The 21,723-nt window shown below is 41.3% G+C and overlaps 1 long non-coding RNA gene across 1 annotated transcript in view; it reads right to left on the minus strand.

The window, feature by feature from the left end:
* Positions 1-19,533: 19,533 nt before the first annotated feature.
* The window catches only part of LOC117366411, a 38,763-nt gene continuing 36,573 nt past the window's right edge, over positions 19,534-21,723 (minus strand). Inside the window, exon 3 of the long non-coding RNA XR_004540582.1 lies at positions 19,534-20,217. This is a non-coding gene — a long non-coding RNA (uncharacterized LOC117366411). The remainder of the gene's footprint in view (positions 20,218-21,723) is intronic.

The following is a 21,723-nucleotide window of genomic DNA, read 5'->3' on the forward strand; positions in this document are numbered from 1 at the left end:
CTGTGGCTGGTGTAGAACTATGGAATGCCTTGCCTAGTATTCTGCGGTTTTGTATAGGGAGGATGAATTTTAAGACAATGCTGAAAACTTAATTATTTGCTAATGCCTTCTTATGTTAAGGTATATTTCAGTTGATAATTGCCTTTAGAATTTTTTTTGACAGCAATGTATGATTTAAAAGTTTGCGTGTATCTCTGAATTGATTGAATTTGCGTTCTAATCTAATCTAATCTAATCTAAACCTTAAGTTTATATACCGCATCTATCCCTCTTTATAACAGGGATGATTAATGATGTTACTTAGTCATGTCTATGTTATTTGTGATTTTATGTATGTATGTACGTACATAAAATCACAAATTTTATGTATGTATGTGTGATTTTATGTATGTATGTGTGATTTTAAGATTTTATGTATGTATGTGATATGGAAATCACATAGTTGTATGTGGTATATAATTTTTTTTAAATAAATAAATAATAATAAATAAGATAGGCCTGGGAAGGGCCAAAGATGGTGGGAGGGTGGCATTAGTGATTGGGAGGAGTGTTGGGGGGGAGGGGAGACTGTTTTGGTTTCGGATTCCATAAAAATCGTATGTCAAATTATAACTGTAGATTCAGTTTTGGTTCCCATTTAGGCTAATTATGAGGTGGTAAGTGCACATGGACTGGCCTGATAATTCAGAAACAGTTGTGTGAATTGTTATATGGGTTATTAGTGATAGATTTCTATACACAGCCTTTAATTTTTGAACTGTAATTTATGCAAATGTTACATAGAAAAGAGCTCAGTCTGGAGGATAAAGTCCCAGGCATTTCAAAGAAGTAACACCTTCTGGCAGGTTCATGAGTGCATTTATTCTGGGATTCATAGCTAGTGTCTCTCTGTCATAAGATTGTTGATATAATATTTACATAGGCTGATTAGAAACTTGATTCAAGAAAACTGGACATAATAGTAAAGGAGAAACCCAGAACATTGTTAATAGAAGTGACAGTGCCAAAAGATTATTCTATTATGAGGTGAAAGAGAAGATGCTCAAATACCAGGAAATGCAGCCAGATTTTTTTTTTTAAAAAAAAAGCTGAAATAGAAGCATTCTCCATCATGTTGTATGCCATAGGCCAGGGGTAGGCAATTCGGGTCCTTGAGAGCCAGAGCCAAGTCAGGTTTTCAGGATATCCACAATAAATATGCATGAGATAGATTTGCATCTCAAGGACCTGACCTGGCTCCGGCTCTCGAGGGCTGGAATTGCCTACCCCTGCCATAGGCCAAGTAAAGGTATTTTACAAGTATACTTTGATAAGTTGTTTATTAGGGGCATTTTCAAAACACAAAGGCCTAGATTGACTGAGTCAGGGCAGAGCCCTGACAGTAGTGACAGGCGTAGCAGCCTCCTGTCACTGCTGTCAGGGCTTCTGCTGGGCATTTCTTTTTTTTAAAGGTACAGATATTTTGCATGTATTACACACGCAAAATATCTGGCCAAGAAAAAAAAAGCCTCCCCCCAACCCCCACAAAGCACTCCCTCCCTTCCCCCCCTCCCCAAACCCCAAAAAATGGCAGGAGGGATGCTGACTCCCTCTTGCCATCGGCACTGCCCCCACTGCGCTAAAATAAATAGAAGGAGGGATGCCGACTCCCTCCTGCCCTTGGGCCTACTCCCCCCCGACCCCCCAAAACAAATGGCAGGAGGGATGTCCACTCCCTCCTGCCACCGGACGTGGGTGAATTCCCTGTCCCCATCCCCCTCCCTCTCCCTGTAAAAGTTGGAAGCAGGAGGGGTGCTCAGTCCCTCCTGCTCTGTAGGCCTCCAATCTTCGGGAGCAGGAGGAACAGCTAAGTCCTCCTGCTGCTCTGCCTGGCTGCGACGCAATGCTGGCCTTAGGTCTGGCCCGGTGCATCATGTGATGCACAGAGAGGGACCTAAGCCCCTGATTGGCTCAGGCACCTCAGGCTCCTCCCTTGGGAAGTCTCTGATTGGCCATTTGTTTGGCCAGTTACCAACAGGTCTGCAGTAGTCAGGTTTTAGGATAGTAAAACCCGATTCAAAATAGCCAATCAATTGTTAGTGAATCAATCGCTTGGCTATTTTGCATGGGGTTTTACTCATTTGCATGGGTGTATCGGATGGGATCATAAACTAGGCAATGGACTGTTTAGTGAATCGGGTCGGGGAACAGGAATGATCGCAAAACCAGTAAAACTGGTTTTGTGATCGTCGTTACAGGATCGGTAAGTTTAGTGAATCTAGGCCTAAGACGTCCAAAAAATGTGAAAGAGGCTATTAGAGCCAAAAAAATATCCTTTAAAGAATGGAAAAAGGATCCGAATGACAAAAAATAAGAAAAGACACAAGCACTGGCAAGTTAGATGCAAAGCATTGATAAAGAACGCTAAGAAAGAATATGACGATAAACTTGCCAATGAGGCAAAAACTCATAACAATTTTTTAGGTACAACAGAAGCAGAAATCCTGTGAGGGAATCTGTGGGTCCGTTGGATGATCAAGGCACAAAAGGGGCACTCAGGGAGGATAAAGCCATAGCGGAGAGACTGAATTAATTCTTTGGTCTTTACGGATGAAAAATGTAAGAGATCTACCTGAACCAGAAATGGTTTTCAAGGGTGATGATGCAGAAGAACTGAAATAAATCTTGGTAAATCTGGAAGATGTACTAAACCAAATCAACAAGTTAAAAAAGTGATAAATCACCTGGACCAGATGGTATACATCATATACAGTACTATATTCTCTGTCACCTCCAAACATCTTCTCAGTTTGGCTCATGTGCTGGGCAAAATGGGTGGGTTTCTTACTACCTAATCCTATGCTCAGTCACAAGGTGCAAATATAGAAACTGTCATTTTACTTATGGGCACACAAATATTTTCTTAGTGGAAGCAAAACAGGTATATCTTGGCTATTCTGAATCAGGGTTGCGTCACATATCCTTGAGAAGACACCAAGATTTGCAGCTCATTCTGTGGAAATAAGGACGTGATCCGTTTTTGTTTGACTACCTTAAGATATCCATGATGAGCTTTAAAAAATTATCCTCTTTTCATCAGGTAGACTAAAATAGCAACCGTAGTTCTTTGCTCAGCAAATTCTGCAACAGACTGTTCAGAACTTCAGGCAGTTCAGAAACAGGTTTTATATTATTTATATGGAAAGTGAGCTAGTAGTTTTTCCAAGTAATATATTAACAAATTTGGAGATTTTTCAGAAGCCCCAAGTTTTTGCAGACTTGCATTCTTAGATAGTGAATGTCCATAGTTTCTTAAAATGGAGAAAAATACATGTTTGTATACAGGGCACGTGACTTCAAATACAGTACATAGGGCTAGAGTCACTAAGCAAACCGATCATGTACCGATCGGTTTGCGACCCGATTTTACTCCAGCCCGATTCACTTACCTCTGTGCCGATCTGAGCATGGGGCATTGACGCCATTTGTGAAAGCTTCAGGTTTGAAAATAATTCTACATGCAAAATGACACCAGCGCAAGGTTTTAAAATTATAACCAGGATTTATTGAATTATTGGTTCTATTTTCCCATTATTAGATCAAAAGAATAGCATAATTGCTTACGTTGCGCTCATGGGAGATCATCATCGTGGCCAAAGACTGGCCTTCTCACAATGGTCTCGTCGTTCTATCTCATTACAGTCTATTATATAACTTTTGGTTTAGTGACATCATCAAGTTTGACGACCAATAACATTTCTATGGGTGGTCTTAAAGTTTAGACAAAGAAACATTCCTCCATGTTTAAAAGTTAGTCAAAGTTTCAGATGATTTCTGAATTAACATTAACATTCAAAAGAATTCACAATTATTAACATGGTAAATTCTCAGTCCTTCCATGCTGACAAGTTCTGAGCCTTAAAGGAAAAAAACTCCTAAGCTGACAGATTCAAATTGCACAGCCTTACACAGAAATCTTACTCAGGAGAAAAAGGGGGGGTTAAATCCCCCTCTCCTCTTCCTGAAGCATGGGCTTTCAATGCCCCCCTTTTCCCTATTCTTGAGACTGACTCTAATCACTTCCAGATGTTGTGCTCAAGATTTTTTCTTAATGTTTCTGCTTATAAACAATTTATATAAACCATTTATATTTCCACAATCATATCACCACATATTACATTCAGGGGCCCCAAACATTCATAATTTCATTCATATCTTGGCCATTCATACTTCATACATTTTATATCTCAGTTTGGAATATGGAGTTTTCCTAACTAGCCTGAGCACATCTGTTTTCAATTAGAACCACGAGGCTAAAGGCGGGAAGCTGAACAAAGAACAGAAACTATTCACTGGCACAAGATGCTGGCCTAAGACAGGACAGTTATAGCACATACAAAAGAACCTAAAACTGGACTCCATGTAATCATGTAATCATGATTTAGCTCAACAGCAAAGTACACAAGAAAACACCATTCTTTTCCTTATATTAATCTTTAGTGTGTTTTTTCTTCTGGCCTTAGCTACATTATATTTAAATGTTTTATTCACCTGTTTTTCGTACGCTTCTATTTGGGCGCGGTCCTTAACTAACACAGATGTTTGTCTAACTAGAATTACCCAGAATCATACGAAAAACTGGCGCTACAAAAATACTGCACTATCATGCTTCTGACCTCAATATCGTCCCATAAACAGCACCCCCTGCTGGCCACGAGCCACTACTCCTCAATCCCCTCTTGAATATTTCTGAATTTATGAAGTAATATTCAGAATTGAGCTCGTGGTCTTATCTGTGGCGCTGGGGTTCACTCAGGGTACGGTTCTTCTTATGGATCAGTGTGTCTGTGCAAGTATATTCTTTTAAATGCCAATTAGATAGCAAAAGCCAGAAAAATGTACTACCTAGGCCTGCAACGGCAGGTGCCTAGAAGATCTTACCCAAAGCTTACTTGAATTCTCTAGTGAGAATGCAAGCAAATCCCATCCACTATTCTAGATAAAACCCATTCAAGTGTACATTTATGTAAGTTGCTGTCTAAACCATATCATATAGGAAACTTACCATTCCAGTGATAGCTAGACAGTCTGTTCTAGGTGCAAGTACAGTCCTAGAGCAGAGACTAACCTAGTGTCTGTTGTTTTATTCATAGAGGTATTCATGAAACGCCAGTACTTTTGAAGTTAAAAAGTCAGAAAATTTAGAGAAAGTATAGCTAAAGAAAAATAGAACCCTAGATTTCCCTAAGATAAAGAGAACCTCAGTATTACCTAATTTAATTAGTCCCTATGCTCAAAAGTGTTATGTTATAAAATCTTGGAATTATATCAATAAAGTGTAAAATAATGCACAGTGTTAAGAAAACCCAAATATATGCTTAATATGGAAATGTACTCATGTGCAGATAATGCATGCACATCAGATATAAGTTTTCTTTTTCTGTATGTGTTGCAGGAACTCATTTCTCAAATTTAAATTAAAATCATTAAAAGGACTGATGATATCAGCTGTTAAACCCAATTAAACAATATTGCGGCACTGTGTTACAGCTTAGAAGCTGCCACTGTGTATAGAAATACAGTCATATGAAATAAAATTTAAAATACAGGATAAACAAAATATTTTCTGAGAACAATGCATGAAGACAATGATAAAGAAAATACAGTTATTAATACAATATCAGAATAAGTCTATGAAATTATGCAAAAGCATAATTAAAGTTCAGAAGCCTAATTCAAATGAAGTGATTTAAAGTAACATGGTTTAAGATAAAGTCTGTTTTTTCGTTCAAAATTTTTATATGAGTCCAGAAATGTCTTTTGCAAATAGTTTTAGCAACTTGTAAGGTCGGAGTCTCTAAATTAATTTCAGTGAAATTTAAATCATGGCTTTAAAAAGTTCATGCTGCAACGTTTTCATAATTCAAGCTTGGCTTTTCTGTAACTATGGAACTGCTTTTCTTTACACCCGTACTGGTACAACTGAAAGGTAAGCACAGCTCATTAGTTGAAGACAAAGGAACACTGAAATTCCCGCCGAAAATTCAGCATCGGAATTTTTCTCTGTGTTCTCCACAGCTCTAGTGGTGGAATGTGGTACTGCTGATCAGTGTAAATCCTGGAAGGAAAGCACATGTTCATTAACAAAAGAACAAAGAAAAGAGAAACACATAGCACGTTATCACGTTATCCCCTCTGCAAACAGTACTAATTCTTGTATTGCAGAGTCTTCTGTGTAGAATTGTTGAAAAGATTCAAAGAAGGTTCTTAACTGAAACACAAAACATACAGATTAAATAGACTTTTTTCAGGGTCCTGTAGTACCAAAATATGGCCACAGGAAAATTTAAACATGCAGACACATTCTCTACATGGTAAAATTAGACTTTCTTTTTTTTCTAACATCAGGGAATTATTCTCAATTTCATATTTTTTATTAGGTTCCTATCCTGAAGAGCTTACTTGTAAAAAGTAAGCAAAATTTCAATTCCGAATTCATCCACTTAAATAAAAGTTTATTATAATTGTTCTTTTCCGTTAACCAAGTTAGCAAGCCCTTTGTTTCACATTTATTTCAATTTTAAAAAAATATATAGGTACTTAACCTCTATTTTTCTTAATCTTTTTATTTTAAACTTCCCAATTTAATTTTAAAATGTATTTAAATTTAATTACTCCCTAATCATACATTCCGGACAATGCACAAGTTTAAAAATACTTTATAAACCATGCAGGGGCACAAAAATTCATATTCAAAATTAATTTGAACCCTGAGATAAAAATATAAAGGCAGGGATTTTATTTTTCATGCACTGCTTTGCTTGCTCATAAAAACAATCTTTCTTGTAAGCATGGTATCTGTTTTTTGGAATAAATCTTTTTCTTTTCCACAAAATTATCCTTTCACTGTTGAATACAATTCCCAAGTCCAGCAGAATTCTTTTCTCTTCTCTCATCTTCCCTATCGAACTTCTCCATATCAGATCCCTTACAATCAGGTCATAATTCATAGCACATCCTTCCTTAACACGTCTCACAAAACTTTCTTCCACATTCTTGTACGTTCGTTCTACAGACTATCTCCCTGCTTTGAAATCGCCAGACATTTAACTTTCTTTTCCTTTTCACTTAACCATCTCGTTTAAAAATCATTAACAGTTCTGTTCTTCCAACATTCTGATAACCTTTTTTAAAATATAAAGAAACAAGGGAAAAATTCAAGCTACATAACGTCTTTTTTTTTTTTTTTCTAGAATGCATCTTGTACAGAGCCCTTAGGCTACAAACAGCTTCTGAAACTCTCCCAAAGTACCTCCATTGTTCCTAACACAGCAGGGATCACTTAGCTATGTAAACTCTGCTCTCCCAATACACTGCAAGCCTTTTTGAACTTAAATCAACATATTCAACTTCTCGACATCAAAACAATTGAATTACATGCTCGTGCTTAGTTGGTAAAGTTTTATCAGAAAGAGACCACATTGAATCCTGATAATAAGCAAATACCTGTTGGAAAATCTGTAGCCCTGAGACAAAGGACTCCATTGCTGCTATTCCCTCCCCCTCTTTCCTCACGTGATAGCTCTGTGGAAGGCATGGAGGAAAAAGGTGGGGGTGAAAATCCCCCATTTGCAGCCCGCTCTTTCAAACAACGAAGACTGAAGGGAACGGGAAGCCATTAACTTTATTTTTCTTTTTCCAGAGACAAGAGAAAAAGTTAGGGCAGAGCAAAAAAAAAGACAGAGAGAGACAGAACTGGAGTTTAGAAAGACAAAGCTGAGAAACACAATTTCTTTTTTCTTTTCAAAGTAGTTACTTCAGATAGGCACTGAAAATGCAGAGGGAGACAAAGAAAGAGGGGGGGTGCCCTCAGCCCGTTTTTTCAAACAAAGAGACGGGTGAGGGAAACTTTTCAAAGTCAGATTAAAACAGACAGTTTTCTTTTTCACAGAGAGAAAGAGTTAGTTCAGAGACAAAGCTTAGACACACAGCAGGAAAGAACAAATTTGTTTTTTTCTTCAAACTTAATAACTTCTATTATAGCAAAAACTTACGTTCACAGAGGAGACCTGCTCTCTACTGGGCCTTACTTTTACCTTTCAGACAGGCACTGCTCAGTTTAAAAGCCAGATGGAAAAATGCCAGCACTGCAAGGTTTTTTTCTTTCTTTTCACAACATTCTTTCTGTGTTACTTTTATTTCTAATTTTTTTCTTTTTCTTTTTCCATTAATATTTAATTTCCACTAACTTTATACAATTATGTACAGATATATACAAGCATGCATGCTCCTTACTGTTAAATAATATTTCTTAATATTTTTAATTTTTTTATTAATTTTTTTTTTTTTTTTTTTTTTTTTATAATTTTTTTTTTTTTTTTTCTTTTTTTTTAAACAGGCGTAATACTCACAATTTTCCAGTTTTCCGGTCCCGTTTTATCTCTAATTTCCGCCATATTCCTGCGCAGCCAGTCAACCTGTGACTACCTTTTGTTACACAACCATGCGAAATCTCTAAAATTCCCAGAGTTTCTATGAATAACCTATAAGCTTTTTCAAGGCGTCAAATTAGTTAGTTCCCGGGTTTCGCCACCAATTGAGCATGGGGCATTGACGCCATTTGTGAAAGCTTCAGGTTTGAAAATAATTCTACATGCAAAATGACACCAGCGCAAGGTTTTAAAATTATAACCAGGATTTATTGAATTATTGGTTCTATTTTCCCATTATTAGATCAAAAGAATAGCATAATTGCTTACGTTGCGCTCATGGGAGATCATCATCGTGGCCAAAGACTGGCCTTCTCACAATGGTCTCGTCGTTCTATCTCATTACAGTCTATTATATAACTTTTGGTTTAGTGACATCATCAAGTTTGACGACCAATAACATTTCTATGGGTGGTCTTAAAGTTTAGACAAAGAAACATTCCTCCATGTTTAAAAGTTAGTCAAAGTTTCAGATGATTTCTGAATTAACATTAACATTCAAAAGAATTCACAATTATTAACATGGTAAATTCTCAGTCCTTCCATGCTGACAAGTTCTGAGCCTTAAAGGAAAAAAACTCCTAAGCTGACAGATTCAAATTGCACAGCCTTACACAGAAATCTTACTCAGGAGAAAAAGGGGGGGTTAAATCCCCCTCTCCTCTTCCTGAAGCATGGGCTTTCAATGCCCCCCTTTTCCCTATTCTTGAGACTGACTCTAATCACTTCCAGATGTTGTGCTCAAGATTTTTTCTTAATGTTTCTGCTTATAAACAATTTATATAAACCATTTATATTTCCACAATCATATCACCACATATTACATTCAGGGGCCCCAAACATTCATAATTTCATTCATATCTTGGCCATTCATACTTCATACATTTTATATCTCAGTTTGGAATATGGAGTTTTCCTAACTAGCCTGAGCACATCTGTTTTCAATTAGAACCACGAGGCTAAAGGCGGGAAGCTGAACAAAGAACAGAAAACTATTCACTGGCACAAGATGCTGGCCTAAGACAGGACAGTTATAGCACATACAAAAGAACCTAAAACTGGACTCCATGTAATCATGTAATCATGATTTAGCTCAACAGCAAAGTACACAAGAAAACACCATTCTTTTCCTTATATTAATCTTTAGTGTGTTTTTTCTTCTGGCCTTAGCTACATTATATTTAAATGTTTTATTCACCTGTTTTTTCGTACGCTTCTATTTGGGCGCGGTCCTTAACTAACACAGATGTTTGTCTAACTAGAATTACCCAGAATCATACGAAAAACTGGCGCTACAAAAATACTGCACTATCATGCTTCTGACCTCAATATCGTCCCATAAACAGCACCCCCTGCTGGCCACGAGCCACTACTCCTCAGATCCGAATCCGATCCGTGCATGCAAATGAGGGGAATGGCATGCAAAGTAGGCAGAGACGCGATTCAGTAAAGAAATTTTTGAAACCGGCTGGGCTGGCCGACCAACACGAAAAGCGACCGCTGGGGACCAGTCGCAAGCGTCCTCTCTGACTGTCCTCAGGACTGAAATCGCAGCCCTGCAGCCCAGCTCTGCCGCTCTGCTCTTTCCAGCCAAATTTCCCACACAAACGCCCCTTCCAGCCGCGCCCCGCTCCTGCCCTTCTCCTGCTGAGCCTTGCTCTTGCCGCCCCGACTCTCCTGCACGGGGCTGCACGGCAGGGAAGGGCGGCAGAGAGCAGGAGAGTCAAAAATTGCAGGGATTTAAAAAAAAGAAAATTGTTCTTAAAGAAAGTGTCAGAAGGGCAGGCAGCTTTCAGAATGGCAGTTACAGCGACTTGGTTAATGCCGGGGATCGCTCTTCCAGAGCAGGAGAGTCGGAGCCAGTAAAAAACAAACAAATCAACCCCCCCCCCAGCAAAAATGAACACCGAACGCATCTTCCACCTCGACACGACCTGTGATGTACTTAAACGTCATGATAGAGACGTTTAAGTACATCACAGGTCGTGTCGAGGTGGAAGATGACATCTTCCTACTCAGGGGACCCTCGGCCACAAGAAGGCATCCGCTGAAACTCAGAGGAGGGAAATTTAAGGGTGACACCAGGAAGTATTTCTTCACGGAAAGAGTGGTGGGTCTCTGGAACAAGCTTCCGGAGCAGGTGACCAAGGCCACCAGCGTGCTTGACTTTAAGAATAAATGGGACATCTACGTGGGATCCCTACAGAGGCCTAGTAAGGCACTCAGACGCGATGGGGGTGGGTCAGTAGAGTGGGCAGACTTGGTGGGCTGTAGCCCTTTTCTGCCGTCATCTTTCTATGTTTCTACAGGTCATCAGGATCACACACTAGCGATCCATGTGGTCGGGGGGGGGGGGGGCCTCCGATCGCCCTCATTTAAATTTTATTGTTTATTGAATTGGTCGGGCCTGAACGGATCGGCCACGGAAACAAGGTTTGTGAATCTAGCCCATAGAAAAGATTAAAGCTATATAAACTTGAAACATGAGCACTCGTAGCACCAGCCATTGTTCTTCCACCTGAGATACTGACCTTTCAGACACTCTGGCGTAAGTGGTAATGGGATGAAGATGAAAGGGAATAATGGTTTGTTTCCGCTTATATGTCACCCTTTCATGGGGAACAAAGCAAGGTGATGAGCAAACTAGACAAGACAGTTGTCAAGCAGACTGGATAGGTCTTTATCTGCCGTCATTTAATGTGCTGCATATGTTAAATATGCATGTAACTCTCATATTTCAATGGATTTCTGATTTCTTTCTTTCGATATTTAATTTTATTTGTCTGTTGTAGAATACCTTGACCTGTATAGTATAGCAAGTTTTTAAATAAACATAAACAAACAAATACTTGCTAAATTCAAATACCAGTATGAAAAGATCTACCGTATTTTCACGCATATAACGCATGCGTTATACACGATTTTACAAACCGTGCATAACCATGCGCGTTATATGCATGAGTGCGTTTTACAACTTTTTTTTACATAGTTCCCCCCCCCGATGCCCGATTCATCAACCGGAAGGACCGCTCACACCCCCACCCCAAAGGACCGCTCACACCCCCACCTAAAGGACCGCTCGCACCCCCACAGCCTCACCCCCTCCCCCTCCCCCTCCCCCTCCCGCATGGAGAAGCGCAAGGCGATATACAAGTTTGTTTATTGGAAGCTTCTATACCACTGCTAAATGACTGGGGAATCAATGCTGAGTGGTTTGCATGAGCTTCCGTAAAGGTGTTACAATACCTGAGCTTCAGTAATGGTGTTACAGTATATGACCTAAATATACAGTATGTGAATCTTCCCTATTTATACCATCTATATACATATACTATAATTATTGTTTCTGTATTGCCATATACCGGTACTCGTCTTTCTTTGTATTATTTGTGAGTTTACCCTTTCATGTTCCAAGTGGGGGGGGGGAGGGGTAGCCTGCTGTTTCCTCCATGTTGCTGCTCCCCCAAAATGTTAAGACACCCATAACGAAGCATGAGGAATAATGGATACATCACATCAATGAGAAGGATACAATGTTGCGAGTAGATAGGGAAGCCGGGAGAAGGTAACGCCACTAATGCGGTAAATACTAATCCCCAAACTAGCCACCATTTGACGTCCCCACAACCCCAAATATACCCCCAACTCCCTCCAGGTCTAGGTATGCCCTCCTGGGCCCATCCGTATCCCTGGTGGTCCAGTGGGGGCCATATGGGCAGGAGAAAAGCCTTCTTGCTTCTTCCCCTTCTAGTTGCATATTGCAAATGACTGCCATGGTCTTGCAGCAGTTCGCAGTGCCACGAGCAACCACAAGAGGCTGTAGAAGCCATTTGCAAAAGGCAGCTGCATGAGGCAAGAGTGAGTGGGCTTTGCTCATGACCCCGTCGTCCCCCACTGGGCCATCAGGGATACAGGTAGATCTGGGGAAGCCTACCTCAGGGGAAGATTGGGGGTATGTTTAAGAGAGGACTGGAAGGCCTCAATGGATGGCAGACAGGGAAAAGGGGAGGCAGTAGGCAGATTCAGAGGGCTCAGGAGGGGGAGGGAGTTATGTAGGCCCTAAATTAACATGCTTAGCTATGTGGATCCTGGCATTGAATATTACCTGCACCCATATAACCCCCTGACTCCTCTCTAACTCTGGCCCTTGTACCGCCTCTAATCTGCCCACTTTTTCTTGGGGCTGGTCAGAGACAATTTTCAGTAGCACTGTCTGCTTTAGCGCCACTGAATATCAGAGGTTAGACAGTGGTAAGTAATTTAAGAGCACAGGATAGGTTCCTGTCTGTTTAAATCACTTTGAATATTGATCAATTGAGATACCATATTTTTCGCACTATAAGATGCACCTGACCATAAGACGCACCTAGGTTTAGAGGAGGAAAACAAGAAAAAAAATATTCTGAGCCAAATGGGGTACTAATAAGAACATAAGAACATAAGAAATGCCTCTGCTGGGTCAGACCCGAGGTCCATCGTGCCCAGCAGTCCGCTCACGCGGCGGCCCAACAGGTCCAGGACCTGTGCAGTAATCTTCTATCTATACCCCTTTATCCCCATTTCCAGTAGGAATTTGTCCAATCCTTTCTTGAACCCCAGTACCGTACTCTGCCTTATAACGTCCTCTGGAAGCGCATTCCAGGTGTCCACCACACGTTGGGTAAAGAAGAACTTCCTAGCATTTGTTTTGAATCTGTCCCCTTTCAACTTTTCCGAATGCCCTCTTGTTCTCTTATTTTTCGAAAGTTCGAAGAATCTGTCCCTCTCTACTCTCTCTATGCCCTTCATGATCTTGTAAGTCTCTATCATATCCCCTCTAAGTCTCCTCTTCTCCAGGGAAAAGAGACCCAGCTTCTCCAATCTCTCAGAATATGACAGGTTTTCCATACCTATTATCAGCCGTGTTGCTCTCCTTTGAACCCTCTCGACTAACGCCATATCCTTCTTAAGATAAGATATTTCATAAAATTTCATATTTCATAAAATATACCAGGCTCTGCACCCAACCCACTCACTCCTTGCCAGGCTCCTTACCCATCCCCACACTCCATGACAGGCTCTGCACCCTGTCCTCCCTCCCTGCCAGGCTCTGTACCCTGTACCACCACCCTGACCTGTACCCTGTCCCCCCTCTGGTGGTCTAGTGGTAGGCCGGGACAGGAGGGATCTGTCCCAGCCGACTAACAATTTTTTATCCCCCCGGGGGATTTCAAAAGGTACAATTGGGGGAGGGGGGGTTACAAATTGTTATATTCACTCCATAAGACGCACAGACATTTCTAACCACTTTTTTAGGGGAAAAAAGTGTATCTTATGAAGCAAAAAATATGGTATATATTAAATTATCTAGTGTTTAGGTTCTCATTAAAAATGTTGGAATATTATGAGGGCTGGAAAATGAAAATAAGTACAAAATTGTAGCATCCACCCCATACAATGCAGCCTGTTTTGACAATAAAATGCTATTCTGGATCTTGCAAAATATCACCATTAGACTGAAAGCTTTAAACAAAATACAGAAATGAGAACACAAACATGAAAATCTGCTCTATGAAATGCATTTTGTAGAAAACTAAGTATTTTTCCAGAACAGAATGTGTAATGGTATTTTGCAATTATCTAATATTAAGTAAATGACTTAATGCAGCTTTTCTCTATAAGGAAGTTAAGGGACTAAATGATTCCTAACTAAAAACATCAACTTTCTTGATTTTATCTGTAGAATTCTTAGTAACATTATGATAGCTTAAGTAAGTACAAAATGTACCCATGTATAAATTACTTCCCTCAGTCATATGCATGCAATTTAATGTATAATTTAAATTTTGATAAACATGTTTTGTCAGTAAATGTACTAAACATTTACATAGTGGAGCCACAAACTGTGGGGGAGAAGGCAACGGCAAACCCCTCCTGTACTCTGCTGTGCAACGTCTCAGGGTGGATTCTTTACTGCGCGTGTTGCCATGAGTCGGTGGCCGGCTTCAGTCGCACCATCCATCCATCCATCCTAAACATTGATAGATGCAAATATACAATCTTGAGCATATGCGCTGCTCCATCTCTGTTCATCACCCTTTCCTGCTCTGAAGGAAGTTTCGGAGAATGAATATATCTGATCGTTGCAAGGTTGTCGTCCGTGCAACAAGGCAGTGCTGGGAACCAAATGACTGCTAAAGGATGCTAATTTATGGAACGCGCTGCCTTTTGAATTATGTAGTATTAGCTCTGTGACACAATTTAGAAAACATCTTAATGCTCATCTGTTTTCCAAAGCCTTTTTTAGGGGTCCTTTTAAGTGCTACAGTAAACACTAATGCATGATTACCACAGCTTACCGTATTTTCACTCATATACCGCGCACCCGTGTAAAATGTGCACACGGGTATAGCGCGCGGGGAACAGAAATTTATGTAATAAAATTTTAATATAGCGCGCACACGCGTATACCGCGCATGCTAAAACCTCCTCCCGCCTACTCTGAACCGGCATCCTCCCTCCCCGCTCGCGTCACCCCCCCTCCCCCGCGATCCTACATCCCCCCCCAGCACCGCAAAGACAACTCTTACCCGATAGGGCACCGGCACCGGCACCAGCACCAATGCACAGGATGTGGCAGTGCCAGTGCCCGAAGATCCTCCCTCATTGGGCTGGGCTGGGCTGGGCAGTGCGAGAGAGATCCTCCTTCTTTCTATGCCGGGCTGGACTGGGCTTTGAGCATTTGCGCATGCTCAAAGCCTTCTGGTCTCGCTCTCTCCGAGATTATCTCGAGAGATTATCTTGGAGAGAGCGCGACCAGAAAGCTTTGAGCATGCGCAAATGCTCAAAGCCCAGTCCAGCCCGACACAGGAAGAAGGAGGATCTCTCTCGCACCGCCCAGCCCAGCCCAGCCCAACCCAACAAGGGAGGATCTTCGGGCACTGGCACTGGCCCATCCTGTGCATTGGTGCTGGTGCCGGTGCCCTATCGGGTAAGAGTTGTCTTTGCGGTGCTGGGGGGGATGTAGGATCGCGGGGGAGGGGGGTGACGCGAGCGGGGGGGGGGGAATTTTTTTTTTAATGAAAAAAAAAATTTGTACAACACGCTCACACGTATAACGCACATGGTTATGCACGGTTTGTGAAAATACGGTAATATGCCTTACCATGCAGTGCGCTTAAACGTCCTTGGTAATTTTGGCAGCTGCATGCCAAAACAGCAGCATAGAGAATAGCCTAACGCTGCTTTTTTTTTTTTTTTTACGAATAGTCCCCTGAAGCAGTCACCATGGAGAAAAGAGGAAACCTTCTCAGGGCTCTGTGAACGGCATCAACTGTTGTGTGGACATTTAAAGGTGACCCTGGCTTGAATTTTCATCTTATAGAAAAATAGCAAAACCCGAAAGTCAATGGGAGATGAAAAATCACACAAAAAAAGGCAAAAACTCCCATACCCCAAGAAATGGAACTGGATAAGGGGGAGAGACAAGAGCAAGAATGGTAATCTACTCAAAGAATGAATTTTAAGTGCATGGGAGAGCCCTCAGTCACACAGCCACCCACTGGAAACTCCCAGAAGTAATGGCTGTCACTGGCTTACACCCAGAAGAGTGTTAACTGTGAAACATCCCCGAGCTCTCTCCGTGCTAATTTAAGTGAACAAAGTGCACCCAACAGTGCTGAGTGTGAAAAAATATATAGAAATCAAAAAAACACACTCTACCATTCGCTAAAATTGTCTCTACCCCTTATCCAGGGGGCCAACAAGTAAGAATCAAACGTCCATATCCAACAGAGCAAAAGACCAACTGGAAGTACTTAGCTTCTCCGTGGACAACAACAGTCAGCAGATGTCAAATTCGTCCGACGGGACTCCGTTTCGGGGGTGTACACCCCCTTCTTCAGGAACGGCTAGACTGCGCTGTGTCCCCCAAATCATCCGACACAGCTTGGATTGACAAAGCGGAAAATGGCTTAAAATTCATTATTTGGTTATTCTTTGAGTAGATTACCATTCTTGCTCTTGTCTCTCCCCCTTATCCAGTTCCATTTCTTGGGGTTTGGGAGTTTTTGCCTTTTTTTTGAATTTTCATCTGGCATGGAAAGCTGAATGGACTGTTTCTAAGTGCAAGATAAGCGACCATTTTTTTTTCTGCTACAGATGGTATATTTTTCAACAGTAGACGAGGGGCTGCTGAGAAGTTTTCAGCCAAAGATGATGACAATAAGGTGCTGGTCGCCTATGTATTTTATTGTTTGTATTTCTGTTTTGGTTGGTAGGTGTGTTTGATGTTGATCTAGTTCAGGGCTGCCCAGTTCCGGTCCTCGAGATCTACTGGCAGGCCGGGTTTTCTGGATATCCACAATGAATATGCATGAGAGAGATTTGCCTGCACTGCCTTCTTGGTATGCAAATCTCTCTCATGCATGTTCATTGTGGATATCCTGAAAACCTGGCCTGCCAGTAGATCTTGAGGACCGGAATTTGTATTTTGCATGTAATTTTATATTTTTGTATGTAAGTTTGTAACCCGCTCTGGATAAGGGCGGGATATAAATAAATAAACCAAACCAAATCAACCAAGTTGGGATAGTCTCCATCGAGAGCGATATACTTACCCCCTCCTTTACCAACGCGTAGCGTGGATTTTAGCGCCAGCAGAGATGGTAACTGCTCCAATGCTCATGAGCGTCGGAGCAGTTAGAAACATAGAAACATAGAAGATGACGGCAGAAAAGGGCTATAGCCCATCAAGTCTGCCCACCCTACTGTCCCTTCCTCTTAAGTCTATACCTAGTGACTATTTATTCAGATTGACTCTCTTAGGCATCCCCTATAGGCATCCCATTTATTTTTAAAGTCCCATTTATTCTTAAAGTCCAACACGATGCAGGTTTCGATCATCCCATCAAGTCTGCTGACCCATCCTCTTAAGTCTATACCTAGCGACTGATGTTCCAGTTCGACCCTTGTAGGGATCCCACATAGGTATCCCATTTATTCTTAAAGTCCCAGCACGCTGCTGGCCTTGATCACCTGCGCTGGAAGCTCATTCCAACGGTCAACCACTCTTTCTATGAAGAAGTACTTCCTGATGTCGCCATGAAATTTCCCGCCCCTGAGTTTGAGCGGATGCCCTCTGGTGGCAGAGGGTCTCCTGAGAAAGAAGATATCATCTTCCACCTCGATACGTCCTGTGATGTATTTAAATGTCTCAATCATGTCTCCCCTCTCCCTACGCTCCTCTAGAGTGTAGAGCTGTAGTTTGTTTAGTCTCTCCTCGTACGAGAGACCTTTGAGACCCAAGATCCTCCTGGTGGCCATCCGTTGAACCGACTTGATTCTAAGCACATCTTTACGGTAATGTGGCCACTGCCAGCGCTAAAACCCACGCTACGCTTTAGTAAAGGAGGGGGGTTAGTCTAGCGATTTTACATTTCTTTCATTCCATATTTTTCCATTGGAATGAAAAAAAGTGGAAAATCACTGGACTGTGTATAGCCCTCAGTAGAGACTATGTCGGCTGGGCTGAGAAATTTTCAGCAACCTCTTGTATATAAACTATTTAAATACTCAACTATTTAGAAAAATATAACTGCACATTGCACTTTTTTATTTTGTGAAATGGCATTTTCAGGGCCAATGATGGTAACTTATTTTATGGGGTTTTGAGCCATTATATGGACTGCCTCGTTATTGATTTATTTTGTACTGAGGTCCTTTTTCTCCATTTTCTTTGAAGAACCTGTTAAGCTGATGAGTCTTTAATATCATGGAGAGGCTTATTGGATTCTATATCTGGGTTGATTTTTCCTCTACTCTCTATGCATTTTGGTCTTTAATGACAACAGATTTTGTGGCAAAATAACCCATCTTAATGGTAGCTCACAATGATAACTTCCCCCCTATATAGACCATATACGAATCACTATTCAAAGTGATTTAAATAGGCAGAGAGTCTGATCAGACACAAATATTCAGTGCTGGTGACTAGACATGGCCAAGCAATGAATATGGGGACCTAATTCTACCTGTGGTAGTTAGCATTAAAAAACTGCTAACTGCCACCAGCTGAATATCAATTAGACTGCATTTGTCTGCTATTTCATAATATAAGAATATAAGAAAAACTAGATAGAGTCAGACTGAGTTCCATCAAGCTCAGCATCCTGTCAACGGCAATGGCCAGTCTTGGTCGCAGATACCCAGCCGATCCCGAGATCTGTTACTTATAGCTGATTTACAGGGATGACCAGTGGCTCTCCGAAATTGACTTAGCTAATTATATTTTTTTTCTGGACTTTACCTCCAGAAATATTTCTAGTCCCAAACTGACTTCTGTTGTGTTTAACCCTATTAAACTAACACCTAACCTCCAATGAAAAAAAATAATGAGTATTGGTCTACTATCATGAAAAATCATTCACTAGGGGAAAAAAGCCTCACTGAGCCAAGACTCAATTTAAAAGTCTATTAGATGGCTCTAGTCTTATCATACAGGAGGTCTAAAAATACTCCTCATTGAAATTAACTATTTTTTTCAACACCAGAAAGTGTTTTGAAAAATGAATTTTTTTCTTAACTTCTATCAAAATTGAAAACAAGCTTTCTTTAGAGACATCCAACAACTCATTCAATGTCCACATCCTGTCCAATGAAGGCTGAATGTCTCTGAAGAGAGCTTGTTTTCAAGTCTGATAAAAGTTAAAAAAAAACATTTTCTGATGTTGAAAAAATAGTTAACTTCAATGAGGTTTATTTATTCCTAGGTTAAGACTAGAACCATCAAATCAAATAGATTTTCAAATCAAGTTTTGGCTCATTGAGGCTTTTCCCCTCTTTTGAGTTGATGATTATAGTAGGCTGATACTCATAATTTTTCAGTGGAGATTATGTGTTAGTTTAATTGCATATTAGTACTCCACTTCCCTCTGAATCATTTATAGTGGAAATTTAACCCTAACTAGGAAAATTTCCAAGGTATGGAAAGACAAAGTCAGCCTTGCATCGGGATTGTGGCTATCAAGCTTAGCAATCTCTTCAAACTTATTTTTTAAATGATATTTTCTATTGACGTAACCTAAAGTGTTTCTATAATAGCATTTTATTACAAAAGCATCTGCGTGGATATATATTCAGTCATATAAAGATATGAATTGCAGAAAAGATGTTCTCCAAAAGGAAATTATATGGAGAGCTGCAGTGCAGCAGAATGAACAAGATAAGTTCTGTCTCAGCAGGGAATAGAGGTGAAAAAACAAAACCCAACAACCCCCAAAAAACACCCACACACAGAACAAAGCATCTTAAATTAGCACGACCAAAACACAGCAGGCGCCAAGTCATGGTGTAGCCATATTTCCTGAACAAATGAGTGTTAGAGACCTTGCAATTAAAGCTTTGGATGGAAACTTTAAAACTACCCAGGAGTCACAGACATTCCAACTAAAATGAAAAAGCTTCCTGACGCACAAATGAAGCAGAGATATCGGTTTCTGATACATTAGCAGAAATAAAGGTCACTATGAGATACATTAGCAGTAATAGAATTTCATTGATTTGCAAACGGTACGCTTCCCCTTCTCTCTCTTTTCCTCCATAGCCACCATTCCTCAATCTTCAGCAAATAATTAGTGACTTGCCATGACTGAAGCTATCCTTTTTTTTACTCTAAGAGCCATCCTCTTGCTTTGCCTTCGATTGAACCTCTTCGGCTTCCTGGTGGGTGGATCCCTGACAAAGCTTCAGCATTCCCTTTTCAGGTTGTTGCCTGTGGAGATGAGTGATATGACATTTGTTGCTGGGTTGTTTTTTTTTTTTTTTTTTTTAGTTTTCAAATAATGAAACATTAATAAGTTACCACATTTGAAAGCAAAATAGCGACGGAAAGAAAAACTCAAAGGGAAATTTCAAATGAACAAAAGTTATTGAAATCAGTGAAACCAATCCAGTATTTAGTCCTCAAAACAGGGAACGAATCCTTCGCAATCCAAAGTAAATCATTTTATTCATGAATCAAGAGTTCTTCATTAGTACCGGGTAGCGCTTTGGATTCTTGCCCAGAAATAGCTAAGAAGAAAAAATTTAAAAAAAGTTTAAATTGAATCAGGTTGGACAGACTGGAGGGACCATTCGGGTCTTTATCTGCCGTCATCTACTATGTTACTATCTGTCCTGGTAGGCTCACCATATAACTGAAGTACCTTGGTCCAGTGATGTAGTTAGGGTAGGAGGTATCCAGGGCGGTGGAGCCCCCTGTACCCTCCTCTTCACACCTACACTCCTTCCTTCCCCCTACTCCTTCCTGCCCCCCATTCCACACTTGTGCTCTCCCCCCAGTACCTCTTAACCTTCGCCAACACGAGTGGCTTCTGCAAGCATGTTTCTCGTTTAGCAAAGATAATACAGAGGTACGGAGTGGGAGGGGGGAAGGAGGGTCTCTCAACTGAGGTGATGGAGACAGGCAAGGATGGGACAAGCACAAAGGATCTCAAAAGAAGAGGAAAGGGGAGTGTGGCCTAGTGGCCAGAGCTGCCACCACAGCATACTGAGGTTGGAATTTCAATCCCAGCCTGCTTCTTGTGACTCTGGGCAAGCCACCATTGCCCCGGGCAGTGGCATAATAAGGGGGATATGGACTGACCCGGGCACTGGCATCTCTCCGCCCTGCCCTGCCAACCATGTCACCCTCGTGCCATCCCTCTTTCCACCCCGTACCTCTGTATTATCTTCGCTAGCGTGAGCAACTTCTGCCTGTGGTTCACGGCAGCCTGGTTCCCTTCTGAATCACTTCCGGGTCACAGGGCCAGGAAGTTATATCAGAGGGAATCCAACACTGGCTCGAGGAGCATACTTGTAGAAGCCACTTGTACTGGTGAAGGTAAAGAGGTTCGGGGGAGGGGGGGAGAGCGCAAGTGTGGAATGAGGGGTAGGAAGGAGGGGGGGGGGGCACGAAGAGGGGGCATAGGGGCGCTAGGCTAGGGATACCAGACGTCTGGATATACCTGGACATGTCCTCTTTTCATTGGTGTGCAGACGGCTTTTCAAAGCCCGGCACTTTGTCCGGATTTTGAAAAGCTTCCTCCTCGGGACCACATTGGGAGAGCATCCGCACGTGCGCAGAAGCGAAGCAGTGACATCACACGCATGCACACATCCGTGTGATAGCATTCAGTCATACCTGCGCATTCTGATGCGGCTCTGAGCAATTGAACAGGTTGAGGGGGGCAGGGCTGGGGACGAGGCTGGGGTGGAACGGGGTGTGACTTGGGCAGAA

The sequence above is a fragment of the Geotrypetes seraphini genome, chromosome 9 (assembly GCF_902459505.1).
Source record: "Geotrypetes seraphini chromosome 9, aGeoSer1.1, whole genome shotgun sequence".
In the NCBI taxonomy this organism is placed as follows: Eukaryota; Metazoa; Chordata; class Amphibia; order Gymnophiona; family Dermophiidae; genus Geotrypetes; species Geotrypetes seraphini.